Genomic DNA, 18,565 nt, shown 5'->3' on the forward strand with positions numbered 1-18,565 from the left:
CTTACACGAAGCATGAGCCTGTTGTGGAGGAGGAGGAAGAAGAGGAGGAAGAAGAGGAGGAGGAAGAGGAGGAGTTTGTTGAAGACGACCAATAAGACGAGAAAGAAGCTGACAATGAAGAAGGAGATATGGTTTCAAAGTTTAAATCGTTTGTTTGCTGTAACCCAAGAGCAGTAGATTTCTATTTCGGTCGTGGCGTGCCAGCTAAGCTGCTTTAGGACATGGACTTTCCCACCTGCAGCTTGATTGAGGTCCTGAAAGTTGCCTCTTTAACTGGATGCTAACATGTTCTTTCAGACAAAAGACAAACAGTATGGCGTTTTCCTTATTTTTGTGTGACATTGATTTGAGCGTGAATGACGTTTACCTGCCATCTTGGCAGCCATCTTACATCTGGGTGATATCAGAACGGCTTCCCAGCCTTTGGAAACATGGTCAGCACTAAGATCATGAATCTAGCTGCTTTAGAAACCCAGATATGGCGAGAAATGTGTTTTTAGATATTTTGACGGCCATCTTTGCGGCCATCTTGGATTCTGTTGACAGGATTGACAAACCAACCTCAGAAATGAACTCGCTGACATCAAAAACCCCTATATTGAGGTATTACACGACTCTTTAGCCCATCTGGATCAAAAGTTATATATTGACCATCTTCAAGATGACCGTTGGGCGGCCATCTTGGATTCTGAGAATTTCCCAAAGTGCATCTTTAGGCAACCAAGCTAATTTGACTCTACATACCCTATAGATTACATTTCCGTCATAAAAGTTTACAGGAACAGACATTTCCAGGTACTCTTTTTGGCAAGTAGACTAAAACTGGTCGATGAAAATTTTCAACGCGTGCTCTAAGCGCGGTGCGGTGAACCGCGGTGAATACTCTGTTTCGCGATACGAATTACGAAACTAAACACTTTTTTTTCGGCTCTACTTCTTCACTTCTTTCACTTCCGCCACTCAACGAAAACGAATATACGAATCTAAGCAGCGCTTTTCTGCACAGGTAGTACATCTAAGTATTGCAATTCGTGTACAAAATCCCTCCCATCTTCAAAATATTGCCACTAATACTACCCCTCCCATCGTAAATATTCATTGCAACCATTAATAGTCAGGAGCTTTGCCGGTGTTTCTGTGTCTACCCAGAAGCTCTACAGTAGATGGTAGGTACGACTACTGTCTGTGTGTGTATCTGTGTGTCTGTCTTTTCGCGATGCACTGCCAAAGTTCTCGACGGATCTGCATCAAATTTGGTGGGCATATTCAGGTGGACCCCGGGCACAAACTGGTCGATGAAAATTTTCAACACGTGCTCTAAGCCGGCGAACCGCCACGCTGCATACTCTGTCTCGCGATCCACCCGGCAAAGCCGGGTATTCATCTAGTCCTACATACGTGAGAAAGACACTTGTGTGCAATTTGTAGTGTTCATAGTTTAATGAAAGTCTGAGAAGACCGGATTGCTTGTTCACAAACGTGTGCAATTTGTAGTGTTCATCGTTCAATGAAAGTCTGAGTAGACCAGATTGCTTGTTTACACACGTTGAAGTGCAATTTGTAGTGTTCATTGTTTCATGAAAGTGTGAGTAGACCAGAGTGCTTGTTTACAAACGTTTCAGTGCAATTTGTAGTGTTCATAATGTAACCGAGTGCCTAAACACTACGATCACCTCGGGAAGCGAAGTGCAATCAAACAGGATTGAAAATGTTAGGGCTAATTTCTTAGCCCTATAAAACCTGTTATGCAAACCCGAAGGTTTCCATGAACATACAGACAATCGGAAACCACCAGACCCTAGCCTCCCCTGTCACAATAATTTCATGAAAGTCTGAGTAGACCACATTGCAAACGTGTGCAGGTTTTACCTTTCATACTTTTGTGAAAGTCTGTGAGGATTATATTTTGCTTGCTTGTTTACAAACGCGTGCTTGTTGTTTGCCCTGCATTTTCTTTTAACGATGACCACGTTTACATTAATTGATGCGTGTCACCTCTTCTGAGACGTACAGTAAACTGTGCCAACAGATTTCGCACCCAAATCAAAGCATTAATTACCGTGTCATTTCATCCAAACTTTACATGCCAGTTAAGGCCGTTCACTTGACTATCTGGATCACCTTTCCGATTTAAGATTTCTTTGAACGGCCTTAACTGGAATGTACATTTTGGATGAAATGACACGGGAATTAATGCTTTAATTCTGGCGCGAAATCTCTTGCAATACATTTTTTGGCACAGTTTAGTTTATCCTACATACCGGAGAGAGATAACCCATGTCATAAATAAACCATCCCTTCACACGTGTGTATATCATGTAAATGAAATCGCGTCAAACTACGGTCTGTCAGGGACCTCAGAAGTAATCTTACACTGCTGATGACGATGAACAAGTCACAGTGACAAACTTCAAGTTACAGTATGGTTTCCCCAAGCCATACACCATCTTTGACCTTATATGGACCAAAAGAGGACGCATTAGCCATATAAAGGACAGACATTGCAGTCCAAAAGCGTACTGACAATGTCATTTAGTGTGTGTACTAAAGTTGTATCAAGGGGTAATGGGGTGCACTGTTGGCCTCTCCCCCCCCCCCCTAGATCCGCCCCTGGTATAGTAGGTCTCTTCTGATTGTGTGCAGGTGTGACTGGGAATGTCGACATCCTCTTTGACGGCAGCCGTTATGCAGGGTTTATGTTACACAATTTGGTTAACGGCTGTTACGTTCCCGTCGCTCGTTCTAAATTTGTCCCGTGAGTAATATTTATAGTTGTGTGCGTGTGTGGTGTGATTAGCCAGGCACATCATCGTGGGGCGTTTAACAATCATCCATCCACTCACTGTGTTTTTCCGCTAACTCTCTCCGACTTCTCCGATTATTGAGTTGACACCCAGGTTCATTTTAAAAGGGATTGGCTGGGGTGAAGGGTTGAGCCTTGCAAGAATTTTGAAACAAAACACAATATTCATCGTTTTTGTGGAGAGAGAGAGAGAGAGAGAGAGAGAGAGAGAGAGAGAGAGAGAGAGAGAGAGAGAGAGAGAGAGAGAGAGAGAGAGAGAGAGAGAGAGAGAGAGAGAGAGAAAGCGAGAAAGCGAGAGAATACGAATACGAATACGAATACGAAAGTTTATTCAGTTTTAGGCCAGAGCCCCTTCTGAAGGGTATGCGTCCATATACAACATAATCATAGCAAATATTGTGTTTCATAAATGACCCAAATTTGTATACATCAGACAGTAATACATGTGTACATAGATCATGTCACAGTGATTAATCTTTTCATTCCCTGATAAATATATTGTGCTAATTTGGATATTTGACTGACATTTCCAGTAGACATAAGCAAAGTATATCGGTACATACATGGATGGTTATAATATTTTGGCTTTATCAATAATACTCTTAGGTCACGTAGTGCAGGACAGCAGAACATAAAATGTATTTCATTTTCTTCAGCCAATTTACACAGACGACACAACAAATCTTCCTCACTCCGTACACTATACCTACCCCTGTGTACAGCAAGATCCGATACACCGAACCTGAATTTACACCTGAAACCTGAACAGCTATGTGAAAAAGTGCATAGAAAGCGAGAGAGAGAGAGAGAGAGAGCGAATGTGTGTCCTTGTGTGTGTGCATGGGTGTGTGTGAGGGGTGGGGGGGGGGGGGCAGAGAGACTGACCTTTTCTTCCTGTCATTCTTTCCTCAAACGCGAGAGAGAGAGAGAGAGAGAGAGAGAGAGAGAGAGAGAGAGAGAGAGAGAGAGAGAGAGAGAGACACACACACAGAGACAGAGAGACAGACAGAGAGAGAGAGAGCCAGCCAGCCAGCCAGCCAGCCAGCCAGCCAGTCAGCCAGCTGTGAACTGGAGCATGGTTTACGTAGATCTATCTTTTTGCAATATCAAAACAATGATAATTATTATGTTTCAGGACAACCCCATTCGTGTTCTACGAGACCATCAAACCTATAACGTGGCCCGGATACACGACCACGCCACCAAAATGTCCTGTTACTCTTTGTTCAAACAATGATTTTGGTGGGTTGTGTTATTTCATTCTTTTTCTTCTTCTTCTTCTTCTTCTTCTTCTTCTTCTTCTTTATTCATGGTCTGAAACTCCCACGTTCACTCATGTTTTTGCACGAATGGGGTTTAACGTGTATGACCGTTTTTACCCCGCCATTCAGGCAGCCGTACGCCGCTTTCGGGGGAAGCATGCTGAGTATCTTTGTGTTTCTATAACCTACCGAACTCTGACATGGATTACAGGATCTTTTACGCGCGCACTTGGTCTTGTGCTTGCGTGTACACACGAAAGGGGACAAGGCACTAGCAGGTCTGCACATAAGTTGACTTCTGAGATTGGAAAAAATTCCACCCTTAACCCACCAGGCGGCCGCGGCCGGGATTTAAACTCACGACCTCCCGATTAAGAGGCCGATGTCTTATCCACGAGGGCACTGCGTTCGTTATTCCATTCAATTCATGTGTATGATATAACCCTTGACTGCCACAATACGTACGATGTACGTTTTTTTGCGATAATTCAAAATCAATACTCTAACAAGGGAAACAACCGCTATATTTTGCCCTTTGATGTGCATGTTGGGCGCAAAGTAAGAATCCGGGGCAGAGTTGGAATAATCGGGATTTCCCGAAACCTCATTTGATTTCCAACAAAGCGCCGAATTTCTGGAAACGAGCTGCCTCGTTCTAGAAATGGCAACCCTTCGACTGGCACAACAAAGTATACCCTTTTCACAGGTCATGAATAAGGTATATGAAAAAGCAAGGTCTTATACAGGGGAAGTCCGTCGCGATATAACCTTGAATGGTTGAAAACGACGTTAAACACCAAATAAAGAAAGAAATACAGGGGAAGTCTTGAATTGGGGGGGGGGGGGGGGGGGTACACTGTGTAACAATTCTCTCAGTGACACTCAGCGCATGCAGCTAGCTAGTTGCTGCTGTCTCGATCTATTTTGAACACAATGATTCAGTTTTTTTCCTCAGAGTAGAGTGTTAGTTTGTCACAACAGGCTCAAATCATCTTTAATTTGAATCAACATTTTGCAACAATCAATCACATCAATATAGCGCACAGACTTGCACATCACGTTTCAAGAGCCTAGATTACCATGCAGTGACAAGAGCCTACTCAGTAAAGGGACGTAATGCTGACTCTGCAGCCCAGAGAGACTGTGTGAGTTTAATATATAATCAGTTAAGACTGAGTAAAAAATTATTACCATCGATAGTTACCAGTGAAAAGTAATATCGGGACACTCTTGTTGTCAGTTTTTGTTGTAAAATGTAAGATCTGAAACGTTAAAAATTACGTGAAATTGGTGCGTTTTGGTGGGATGGGTCGTTGAACTGTGTTGTTACAGCCCGCCGAAGTTATCAAAAGTGTTTTTGCTTTTTGTAATTCGGTTGGTTTGGTGCGTTATACAATGTATCTGCTTTTTCAAGACTAAGCATTGATCACTTTAAAACACAAGGATCATTTTTCATCGCATTCTAAGAAAGAGCAGAATTCTCTCTATGCGCGCGGTACATTTCTAGAATCGCGTAGCGCAAAGTTGGAATTCCTACAATGGCGGCCATTGTTGGAATTCCAACAAATCGCAGGTCATTTCCGGAAAAGCGCCGATGACGAGATGGGTCACAACATGCAGCCAACCGATTGCCTCCCTTGGAGACTATTTTCTCAGACTTTGTCTAATTGTTATACTGTGCATGTTATGACTTTGACTCACATGCGAAGCAAAAGTGAGTCTATGTACTCACCCGAGTCGTCCGTCCGTCCATCCCGCCGTCCGTCCGTCCGTCCGTCCGGAAAACTTTAACGTTGGATATTTCTTGGACACTATTAAGTCTATCAACACCTGATGTGGCCTGATGGTGTATGGTTACAAGATCTCAAAAAACATGTGCGGCAACTTGACCTCACTTCAAGTTCAAGGTCACAGGGGCCGTAATTGTTGTCTTAAAAACGACCATTTTTCACATTTTCGCATTTTTTTCTGAAGTTATCGAGAATGGCAACCTTAGCTATGTATGCTATACAGGGCAATGTAAGCCCTATCTTTGGACACCAGTTTGGTTGACCTTGCTTCAAGGTCAAGGTCGCAAGGGTCCTTTAAAGTTGGATTGTATACATAGTTTGAAGTGACCTTGACCTTGAACTATGGAAGGTAACTCTTCCAAATCTACATATGTGTGAGGGAAATACATTATACTTACAAAAGTGAGTCTATATACTCACCGACATCGTCCGCCTGTCCTTCCGGGCGTCCGGGCGTCCGTCCCCCCCGTCCGTCTGTGAAACCTTTAACATTGTATATTTCTTGGACACTATTAAGTCTATCAACACCAATTGTGGCCTGATGGTGTATGGTTACAAGATCTTCAGAAACATGTTTGGCAACTTGACCTCACTTCAAGGTCAAGGTCACAGGGTCCTTCAAAGTTGAAATGTATATATTTTGAAGTGACCTTGACCTTGAACTATTGAAAATAACTCTTCCAAAACTACATATGTGTGAGGGAAATACATTAGATCTTCAGAAACATGTTTGGCAACTTGACCTCACTTCAAGGTCAAGGTCACAGGTCCTTCAAAGTTGAAATGTATATATTTTGAAGTGACCTTGACTTTGAACTATTGAAAATAACTCTTCCAAAACTACATATGTGTGAGGGAAATACATTATATTTTCATAATAACTCACATTAGGTTACATATCTTCAAGTTCCAGTTCAGTTTGAGTTAAACTGATATTTGTCAAAAAAGAGAAAACAGGCGCCAGACTAGAGAGAAGTCGGAGAACTGACGTTCCTTGTTCGACTCGATCCCCTAATGACCAGCGATTAGCATTTTAGGATGGAGAACCTTTTGACACAGTATGCACCATAACTTGGATGCAATCACTGAATGTGCAACTCACAATGGCATTAGTTTTCTGTAATTATTTTCTTTACTGAATAAATATTGTTATTCTCAGTTTTATTGTAAAATTATTCTGAAAGAAAGATCAAGGTCTGTTCAGCATGTGAGTCGTGTGGGCTTTGCCCTTCTTGTTTTCTGTAACTTTGTTTAACTAACCTTGCATGTGATGGTTTTTACACCCCCGGTATAGGGGTGTGTATAGGTTTCGCTCGATGTGTTTGTGTGTTTGGGTGTTTGTGTGTTTGTGTGTTTGTGTTCGCATATAGATCTCAAGAATGAACGGACCGATCGTCACCAAACTTGGTGAACAGGTTCTATACATTCCTGAGACGGTCCTTACAAAAATTGGGACCAGTCAAACACACGGTTAGGGAGTTATTGGTGGATTAAGATTCTACAAGGACTTAGAAAGAAACATATTCATGGTCAAAGGGAAATAACCTTCTCAGTTGGTGGCAGTGAGAATGGGTGCAGTGAGAATGGTTATTTCCCTTTGACCAACGGGGGTGTTTTTCCTACCTCGAAGGAATTTCTTGTTTAATTTAATTCAAGGGAGTAACCTTGCATGTCATGATTTTTTTAATTCTTACATTTATTTGTTTAACTTATTTCTTCCGTCAGTTTAAGGGGTTCAGCAGTACGCATAAACCAATGTTGTTCAGAATAGAAAAAGAATGGTAATAATGACAGCGTTTATTTTTACATTTAGTCAAGTTATGACTAAATGTTTTAACATAGAGGGGGGAATCGAGACGAGGGTCGTGGTGTATGTGTGTGTGTGTGTGTGTGTGTGTGTGTGTGTGTGTGTGTGTGTGTGGGTGTGTGTGTGTGTGTGTGTGTTTGTGGGTGTGTTTGTGTGTGTGTGTGTGTGTGTGTGTGCGTGCGTGTAGAGCGATTCAGACCAAACTACTGGACCGATCTTTATGAAATTTGACATGAGAGTTCCTGGGTATGATATCCCCATACGTTTTTTTCATTTTTGTTATAAATGTCTTTGATGACGTCATATCCGGCTTGTCGTGAAAGTTGAGGCGGCACTGTCATGCCCTCATTTTTTAACCAAATTGGTTGAAATTTTGGTCAAGTAATGTTCGACGAAGCCCGGACTTCGGTATTGCATTTCAGCTTGGTGGCTTAAAATTTAATTAATGACTTTGGTCATTAAAAATCTGAAAATTGTAAAAAACGATCCAAATTTACGTTTATCTTATTTTCCATCATTTGCTGATTCCAAAAACATATAAATATGTTATATTTGGATTAAAAACAAGCTCTGAAAATTAAATATATACAAATTATTATCAAAATTAAATTTTCGAAATCAATTTAAAAACACTTTCATCTTATTCCTTGTCGGTTCCTGATTCAAAAAACATATAGATATGATATGTTTGGATTGAAAACACGCTCAGAAAGTTAAAACGAAGAGAGGTACAGAAAAGCGTGCTATCCTTCTCAGCGCAACTACTACCCCGCTCTTCTTGTCAATTTCACTGCCTTTGCCATGAGCGGTGGACTGACGATGCTACGAGTATACGGTCTTGCTGCGTTGCATTGCGTTCAGTTTCATTCTGTGAGTTCCCATCGAACGCAGAAGAAGAAGAAGAATTCTGTGAGTTCGACAGCTACTTGACTAAATGTATTTTCGCCTTACGCGACTTGTTTAATTGGTTGATTTCATTTTCAAAGTTACATTGTACTTTTTAGTGTTTTGTCAATTTAAATAGAATGATAAGCTGATCCGTCTACTTCCTAGTACACGTAATTTAACCCTTCACCGAACCGATGTGTTTGTCTCTCTGTATGTCTACTAAGATATCGAAATGTCTGTCAGTTTCTCTTTCAATTTCTCTGTCTTTCTCTGCCTCGGTCTCTTTCTATCTTTCTTTCTCTGTCGTTCTCTCTCGTTCTCTCTTTCCGTCTGTCTGTCCGTCTGTCTGTCTGTCCGTCTGTCTGTCTGTCTGTCTGTCTGTCCGTCTGTCTGTCCGTCTGTCTGTCTGTCTGTCTGTCTCATTTTCTCTCGCTCTCTCTCTCTTTCTCTCTCTCTCTCTCTCTCTCTCTCTCTCTCTCTCTCTCTCTCTCTCTCTCTCTCTCTCTCTCTCTCCATCCCCTCCTCTGTCTTCCCCCTTTCGTTCTCTTTGAAAAGAAACATGTTCAATCACCCCCCTTCTCAGTCTAACCCTCCTTTCCCTAGATTTAAACCTTTCTTCTTTCACACAAACACATTCTCTCACCCCCATCGTCCTCTCTGTCGATATCTCTGTCATTTTCTGTTTCTCTCACCCCCATCGTCCTCTCTGTCGATATCTCTGTCATTTTCTGTTTCTCTCCGTCTCTCTTTTTCTGCATCATTGTCACGTTAAATTGAGGTCGTATAGTCCGGTCGAGGGGCTAGCGAAGGCTGTAAGTTTTAATGACCTAAAGACATCTAAGGCCAAAAAAAAAAAATTGTCTGTTTAGGGTAACCCGACCGACCCTATCGATTTGGCGCCGACCCAAAAACTTTTTTTTGATTTCAAAAAAAAAGAAAGAAAAAAAAAGAGGTAAAAATGCTAAAAAGAGACATTTGGCGTTTCTTTCTCTCCCTTTCTCTCTGTTTTATTTAGACGTTAGTTTTGAAACATGTATTCATCAAATATAAGAAGTGAATTTACACACACACACACACACAAAAAAAAAAAAAAACCTACCTACCTACCGACCCTACTTTTTTTGGTCATGTTACCCTAAACAGACAATTTTTTTTTGTTGGCCTAAGCAATTATTACTGAGTTCTAAAGAAGAACAGCTGTTTAAGACGAGTAGTACTATCTTGTCTTATAATGGTTAAGTGCTATGCCTCATCGTTTTTGCTCTACCATAGAACATAATTTTATTTGAGTGATACGACCAAAAATGGGTACATTTTAAACCAAATAAACCTAAATAACTCAGCCCACTGACCTCTCTATGGATCCGGGTGCACGGTTTTCTCACAAGTTTTTATTTTAGCGTAACAGTTTCAGAAAGCACGAGAGATGGGCGCAGTGGCGTGGTGGTAAGACATCGGCCTCCTAATCGGGAGGTCGTGAGTTCGAATCCCGGTCGCTGCCGCCTGGTGGGTTAAGAGTGGAGATTTTTCCGATCTCCCAGGTCAACTTATGTGCAGACCTGCTAGTGACTTAACCCCCTTCGTGTGTACACGCAAGCACAATACCAAGTGCGCACGGAAAAGATCCTGTAATCCATGTCAGAGTTCGGTGGGTTATAGAAACACGAAAATACCCAGCATGCCTCCCCCGAAATCGGCGTATGCTGCCTGAATGGCGGGGTAAAAACGGTCATACACGTAAAAAAATCCACTCGTGCTAAAAACATGAGTGAACGTGGGAGTCTAAGCCCGTGAACGAAGAAGAAGAAGAAGAAAGCACGAGAGTGTTTTTTCCTCTTGATTTGTGATAATATTTGTATACAGGGCTCAAACTGCGAAAGCTGGAAACAAGTCATTTAAACAGAAGATAGTAATAATCGCCTTTAACAACCTTTCTTCTGATCTTGGGCGCTATATCTAAGTTGCCTTGATTTTTTTTAAATAAATAAAGAACGTCCTCCACATGCCCCTCGGCCAGACTATACCATTGTATTGTAGGATAGCTCGCTTTCCCCAGTGAGAAAGCAGCCCGAATTTCCACGAGAGTAACCACACAAGACGATATAATACTAATACCAATGCCAGTTCCAATACCAATGCCAGTTCCAATACCAATGCCAGTTCCAAATACCAATGCCAGTTCCAAATACCAATGCCAGTTCCAATACCAATGCCAGTTCCAATACCAATGCCAGTTCCAATACCAATGCCAGTTCCAAATACCAATTCCAATACCAATGCCAGTTCCAATACCAATGCCAGTTCCAATACCAATGCCAGTTCCAATACCAATGCCAGTTCCAATACCAATGCCAGTTCCAATACCAATGCCAGTTCCAAATACCAATGCCAGTTCCAATACCAATGCCAGTTCCAATACCAATGCCAATTCCAATACCAATGCCAGTTCCAATACCAATTCCAATACCAATGCCAATGCCAATTCCAATACCAATGCCAGTTCCAATACCAATGCCAGTTCCAATACCAATGCCAGTTCCAATACCAATGCCAGTTCCAATACCAATGCCAGTTCCAATACCAATGCCAGTTCCAAATACCAATGCCAGTTCCAATACCAATACCAATGCCAGTTCCAATACCAATGCCAATTCCAAAGATAAAGAAGTTCCAAGCAGGGAATACATATACTCGTTTCCAATACCAATGCCAGTTCCAATACCAATGCCAGATCCAATACCAATGCCAGTTCCAAATACCAATGCCAGTTCCAATACCAATGCCAGTTCCAATACCAATGCCAATTCCAAAGATAAAGAAGTTCCAAGCAGGGAATACATATACTCGTTTCCTTTTTTGTTTCAGACATGTTTACAGCCATACTTTATAGTGTCACTACATCGGTTCTAGTGATTCTCATCCTCCTTTGCTTGGTTGTACGCAGGCAAGTATGATTGGTTTAGTTAAACGTTTCAGCCCGCAACATCATTTTTTTTATGAATTAAAAAGACCAAAGAATACTGGACTCACGTGTTTGACGAACATGTAAACAAACGACGGGAAGGAATTGTATTTCATCTCTATGATTCCTTCCCTTTGTTTGTTTTCATTTTTTTGTATCCTGGAGTAGCCTCCCTTGCTGATCTGTCCGTTTGTTTTGGTTTGTGCGTCGTAAAATGTGAACCGACAATCTGTAGATATGATCTTCTTTCTGTTCTGTCGTCTGTCTTCTTATTTTTTTCTGTGTTTTAAGCCTGAGTAAGACCCTAGTGGTCGAAACGTCGTGCTTTGTTATTCGTTTCGTCTTCGTCAAACACGTGAGTACAGAATTATTTGGTCTTTTTATTTGTCGCTCTCACACGCAGTCATCATTGTTCTGCTTTCGTCATATTTTTACATTTAGTCAAGTTTTGACTAAATGTTTTAAAATAGACGGGGAATCGAGACGAGGGTGATGGTGTATGTGTGTGTGTGTGTGTGTGTGTGTGTGTGTGTGTGTGTGTGTGTGTGTGTGTGTGTGTGTGTGTGTGTGTGTGTATGTGTGTGTGTGTGTATGTGTAGAGCGCTTCAGAGAAAACTACTGGACCGACTTTCATGAAATTTCACATGATAGTTCCTGGGTATGATATCCCCAGATATTTTTTTCTTGTGAAAGTTGAGGCGGCACTGTCACGCCTTCATTTTTTAAACAAATTGATTGAAAGTTTGGTCAAGCAATCTTCGACAAAGGCCGGACTTTGGTGTTGTATTTCAAATTAAAGGCTTACAAAATAATTAAGGAGTTTAGTCATTACAAATCTGAAAATTGTAATTAAAATTATTTATTTTATAAAACGATCCAAAAATATCTTCATCTTATTCGTCATCATTTTCTGATTCCAAAAACATGTACATAGGTTATATTCGGATAAAAAAAAACAAGCTCAGAAAATTTAAAATATGATTAAAATGAAAATTCCGAAATCGATTTAAAAACAATTTTATTTTCTTCCTTGTCGGTTTCTGATTCCAAAAACATAGATTTGTTATGTTTGGATTTAAAAACAAGCTCAGAAAGTTAAAAAGAATAGAGATACAGAAAAGCGTGCTATCCTGCTCAGCGCAACCACTACCGCGCTGTACTGGCTTGTCAAAATCACCGCCTTTTCAACGAGCGGGGGACTGACGATGCTATAAGGTCTTGGTGAAAAAATGCAGTGCGTTCAGTTTCATTCTGTGAGTTGGACAGCTTGACTAAATGTAGTAATTTCGCCTTACGCGACTTGTTTTGGTATGTTTTCATTTTGTTTTGAAATGAATTAGCTTCTTGTCTAGTTGATATTATGTTTGTGTGTTTGTGTGTGTGTGTGTGTGTGTGTGTGTGTGTGTGTGTGTGTGTGTGTGTGTGTGGTTTTGTGGGTGTTTGTGTGTGTATGTGTGTATGCGCGCGTGCGTGCTTGCAAGCGTGTTGTGTGTCGGTGTTTGTGTGTGTGTGCGTGCTTGGGTGCGTGCTTGCGTGCGTGTGTTTGTTTGTGTGCAAGCGTGTGTCCATAGGGTTTGCTTACCTTGAGTGGACAGACAGACACACTTTAAACATCATTAACTTATCTGAGAACATTTTCGCAAATTAAATGACCTCGCTTGTGTCTTCCCAGCGAGTTTCTTGGAACATTTTTTAAGATAAGTTTATTATCTGTATCATAAATGATTGTCTGTCTGTCCACGTATTAGACAGCTGGATCGCAATACAGTGATTGTAACGTTTGGCTTTGTAATTAATTAAACGTTCCAAATTATAATATACCACCAATCTTGCTTTTTTATTCGGAATTTTGAAACGTTGGCAGTCTATCGGTTTTTGGATTTCAATCATCGTTGTTTGAAATTTCAGACGACAGACTCTAGATGAGATGAGTCGGAGAGACTGGATCATCACGTCAGAGAGGCTTTTTGCCGCTCCGCCATTCGCAGGGCCCAAGCCTTCCGTCTTCCCCAGCGGTGTGGTAAATATATCACTAGACAGATTCTGGAAATAACTCTGTCGGTTTTTTGACGGTCTTTGTCTTTCCCCGTGGTGTGGTAATTGTATCACAAGACAGATTCTGGAAATAACTCTGTCGGTTTTTTGACGGTCTTTGTCTTTCCCAGTGGTGTGGTAATTGTATCACTAGACAGATTCTGAAAATAACTCTGTCGGTTTTTTGACGGTCTTTGTCTTTCCCAGTGGTGTGGTAATTGTATCACTAGACAGATTCTGGAAATAACTCTGTCGGTTTTTTGACGGTCTTTGTCTTTCCCAGTGGTGTGGTAATTGTATCACTAGACAGATTCTGAAAATAACTCTGTCGGTTTTTTGACGGTCTTTGTCTTTCCCAGTGGTGTGGTAATTGTATCACTAGACAGATTCTGGAAATAACTCTGTCGGTTTTTTGACGGTCTTTGTCTTTCCCAGTGGTGTGGTAAATAAAGTTGGCCAAAAAATTATTGCAACAAATTTCAAACCCAAATTAAAGCATTAATTCCTGTGTCATTTCATTAAAACTGTATATGCCAGTTAAGACCGTTCACTTAACCTTCAGGATCACTTTTTGGATTAAATATTTCTTTTACAGGGATCACGTGACCGCCGCTCAAGTGAGGGTACCCTCAAAATCGACCAGACAAAAACGGAAGAGCCGAATGAATAATTTACAAGAAATCACAATAGGCAAATCGGGGGAGTAAAAGCTTATTGAGCGGATACAACATTATAGTCGAATTCCGGAAATAACTATGTTGGGTTTTGAAAGAGTGAATCTACGGGCCAGTCACTAGCGAGGGATGTGTCTGAAACACGTGAACTCAGTCACTAGCGAGGGATGTGTCTGAAACACGTGAACTGTGGATTGTTTGTCTCGCGATAAGCGTGGGTATTTCATCTTGTACAATCCATACTTCTTCTTCTGCGTTCGTGGGCTGAAACTCCCACGTACACTCGTGTTTTTGTGCGAGTGGAATTTTACGTGTATGACCGTTTTCACCCCAGCAGCCATACGCCGCTTTTGGAGGAAGCTTGCTGGGTATTTTTGTGTTTCTATAACCAAACGAACTCTGACATGGATTACAGGATCTTTTTCGTGCGCACTTGGTCTTGTGCTTTCGTGTACACACGAAGGGGGATAAGTCACGAGCAGGTCTGCACATGGCCTGGGAGATCAGAAAAATCTCCCCATTAACCCACCAGGCGGCCGCGGCCGGGATTCGAACCCTCGACCTTCCGATTAAGAGGCCGACGTCTTACCACCCCGCCACAGCGCCCGTCAGTACAATCCATACAAACCCGACAGAGTTATTTCCGAACATCTTTTATTGTCATTGTTCGCTCGAGTTGATGCCTCCGTCTTTCAAAAACATGCATACCGGACGCAAGTTCAGTGGAACCCCCCTTTTGAGACCTCCTGAAAATCTGCGAAAATCGGGTTTTTTTTAAAAAGGAGGGAGTCTTAAAACAGGGGTTAATTAACAGATGTTATGAACAGAAAATCTGAAAAATCAAGGTCGCAAAAAGGACAGGAGGTCTTAAATTGGGGTGTCTTAAACGGGGGTTCCACTGTATTTACTGTGATACATGAACTACGATCGCTAGGTTCAGTTGGCCAGTAGCGTCGCGTATTCAAATTTTGTCTCAGCATCCAGGAGCACAATTCTTTCATAGCCCCCGAAAAGACCCGACAGAGCTAATTCCGAGAAAAAAAATAAAAAAAAATCCGAACATAGTGTTCACTTCAACAGTGTTTACCGTGAGCTACCTTTTGCTAGCAGACTTATATATACTATGTCAAACTGTGCTACACACTGGCTGCAGAAAGGGTGTTCAAAAGTGAAACACTTCAGTCTGAAGCGGTTGTGTTGGTGCCGTATAATTGTTAAAGGCACAGTAAGCCTCCCGTAAACCATCACAGATACTGTCAGGCTTTTACACACAGTACAAGCACCCTTTCGTTTAAACACTCTCCGCTTGAGAACATCCTAGGTGCCCTACGTAAAGAGCGAGCAATTTTCAAAGAATTAATTTTTGTGTGGCCAGCCGGATTGTTCAGTATCACAATCGGACGCCTCGTTTTGGCGCTAGGCCTAACTTTTAAAATTCAAATAATAAATTGACAGCTTGTTACACAAACATTCTTAAATCATAAAAGAATTCTTTTTTCATCAAGACAAGATCAGTACAATTCGAAGTTTTGAAAGTTTGAAAAAAGAAAAGCCCGGAAACGTGTAACGCAAAACATGTCTTTCTCGTAGCAGACGACGGTTCTGCATAGCGCCAGTTACTTTGAACGTCAACCGCCACCGCTCTAGTTCGTGTGACTCGCAGCCATTTGTTGCGTTTTAGATTCAGAGGTACACAATAACGTGCTATTGTAGATAAGCTTACAGCGAGTCGCATTGAAATCACAAACTGACGACTAAATTGTAAAAAAAAGGAAACTGGATCACACGGGTTCACGATGGCTCAGGGGTTAGATAAACCACGCAAAAATAAATTCTTTGAAAATTGTCGCTCTTTACGGAGGGCACCTAGGATGTTCTCAAGCAGTGAGAGTTTAAATGAAAGGGTGTTCTTACTGTGTGTAAAAGCCTGACAGTATCTGTGATGGTTTACGGGAGGCTTACTGTGCCTTGAAGGACCACACATTGACGTTCTTATGTGTCCCTGAAGCGTGCCGCTGGAGGACAACCGGGACAAAGGCAAGGGGATGCTACTTCAGTAACCAGTCGGGAGTCTCTGCGGACCATGGTCACAGGACAGATTTACGCCAAGGTGAGTGTAATAAATAATAATACTAATACAAATAATGAACAATTATGAATCGCCCCTTGTCGCCAGAGCTCACGGCGATGTACAAAAGCAAAATAACAGCAGAGCACACACATTCACACACGCACGCACGCACGCACGCACGCACATACACACACACACACACACACACACACACACACACACACACACACACGATTGAAATCCAATTTATACAGTTGAATAAAGCTTCCATCCCCTCATAGAAGTGTCAATAAGAATGGTAAGGTAATGGGACGTTTTAATTTTGCACGAAACAAGACATTCACAAGCACATCGACCAAATGGTATTTATAGTGGACGCACAGACAATGTAGTTGGGTCATATCCAAGGATTCCGTGACCGTTGAGAGCAAAGGTCCGTTTCTCGATGGATTTGACTTCTGTGAAGGTTAAATAACATTTTTAGAATGGGTGCCCCTCGCGAAAGTGTGGGCATAACTTTTGAGAGCCCCAAATTCAAAATGGCCACCAACGGCCAGTATGAAAATTAACTTTTACTGGTTTGGCTTAGAATGCTGCACAAAACATGTTTTCTAGTTTGGCATGGGGAATTCATATTTGGTATTATTCATATGATTTGGCCTATTTTTGATGTCCAAAACCAAGATGGCCGCCAATTTTCATGTCCGAACGGTCACTTTTGCAAAGTCTTGAAAGGTCCTTCCTAGTAGGTTGTAATGTCCGTTTCTCAGTTGATTTGGCTTCCTTGAAGGTTAAATAATGTTTTTATCCTGGATGCCTTTTGCAAAAATGTAGACACGAAGGTACGAAAGCCCCAAATCCAAAATGGCTTCCAACGACCATTATGAAAATGAACATTTTACTATCTAGTTGATGGAGCATACACCGATTAGGTCTATGTCTAATGGGGTCTCTACACATCTTCTGTATCTGTTGAATCTCCAGGCTCGCTCCTCTCATCATCACTTCCACTTTCATCCGAATAATCGCGAAGTGTGAGCTGTTGGGGCAATGGGGGTTGGGTGTAGCGTACTGGTCGGCACTTCCCATCCACAAGTTCCCAGCCGTGCCCAATTGGGGATGGATGGTCAAACAGGTTGTAATGAAGTTGGCAATATGTGATATAATTTGTCCTCTCCACATGGAGATTCAAGGAGTCGTCATCGGGTGGGAGGCGGAATGTACTTTTTCTCTTCATCTTGTGCCACTTTGAAGCTCTGGCCTGCCCGCAGGTAGCATCTGCACTTTCACCATAGATGCTGGAGAGAACAAAGGACTTCATGTCAGCTTTTACACTGTTCTCTAAGTCGGGGCTTTCGCCGACTCGTTCCAGGAGTTCCCTTGCCTCAGGATTAGTCATCGCCGTCTCCATCACAGTCTTCTTCCCATGGCCATAGAATCCCGAGGTATGATCACTTCCAGTGATCACATGGAGAGGTATGATGATCTGTGAGACTTTGTTGGACAGCATGTCACTGCAGTTGATAAAGGCATCTTTGCGTTTAATCAGCAGATCACCAGGAAGTTGTTGTGAGAGATATGCTGCTTGAACATGTATATACGTCAGTGTCCTCGCTGCCAAGTACAACTGTCCCACTGTAGTTTCCTGTCCTGAGCTTGGCATAGGCAGAGAGCAGCATTGTATCAGCCTCTGGATGTCTAAAGACATACTGTAGTCCCCATTTGCCACCCCAGTGGACAGGTTCACTGCTGTTTCACCCTCACTGTATATGACCTCACACCCCACCCGAGCAACTTCTGCTTCCAATTTTTTCTTCACGAGCTTCTGCAATCTGACCTTGTTTCCTGATCTGACCATGAATTGGTTGAATTCAGCAGCACCTGGGAAAGTGTCTTCGGGCTTAACACTTTCGCGACGGGACACTGATAAATCAGTACCAGCGCTGACACGCCCATGGACGGGAAGCGCATTTTTCAGTACCAGCCATAGAGGGTACACGACTCGTGATTGCTTCCCGGTTTTTGAAGCTTGCAAATAAATTGAGTTGTTTCCCTTGATACACTTGGCGTTCCCTTCTGCCATTTGCAAATCCGCCTGATTTGTGTGCGTTTTTGAGGGAAAAAAAATGAATCAAAGGCGAGCCTTGTCTCGGGAGGAGATTCTGCGGATGTTGGACCTAGAGGATCCTGTAGAGCATGATTCGGACGTATCGTTTTCGCCTCACGAAAGCGATACAAGCAGTGAAAGTGAGGAAGAAACAGTCCCGTTGTTGC

The sequence above is a fragment of the Littorina saxatilis genome, linkage group LG14, assembly GCF_037325665.1.
Source record: "Littorina saxatilis isolate snail1 linkage group LG14, US_GU_Lsax_2.0, whole genome shotgun sequence".
NCBI classification, from domain to species: Eukaryota; Metazoa; Mollusca; class Gastropoda; order Littorinimorpha; family Littorinidae; genus Littorina; species Littorina saxatilis.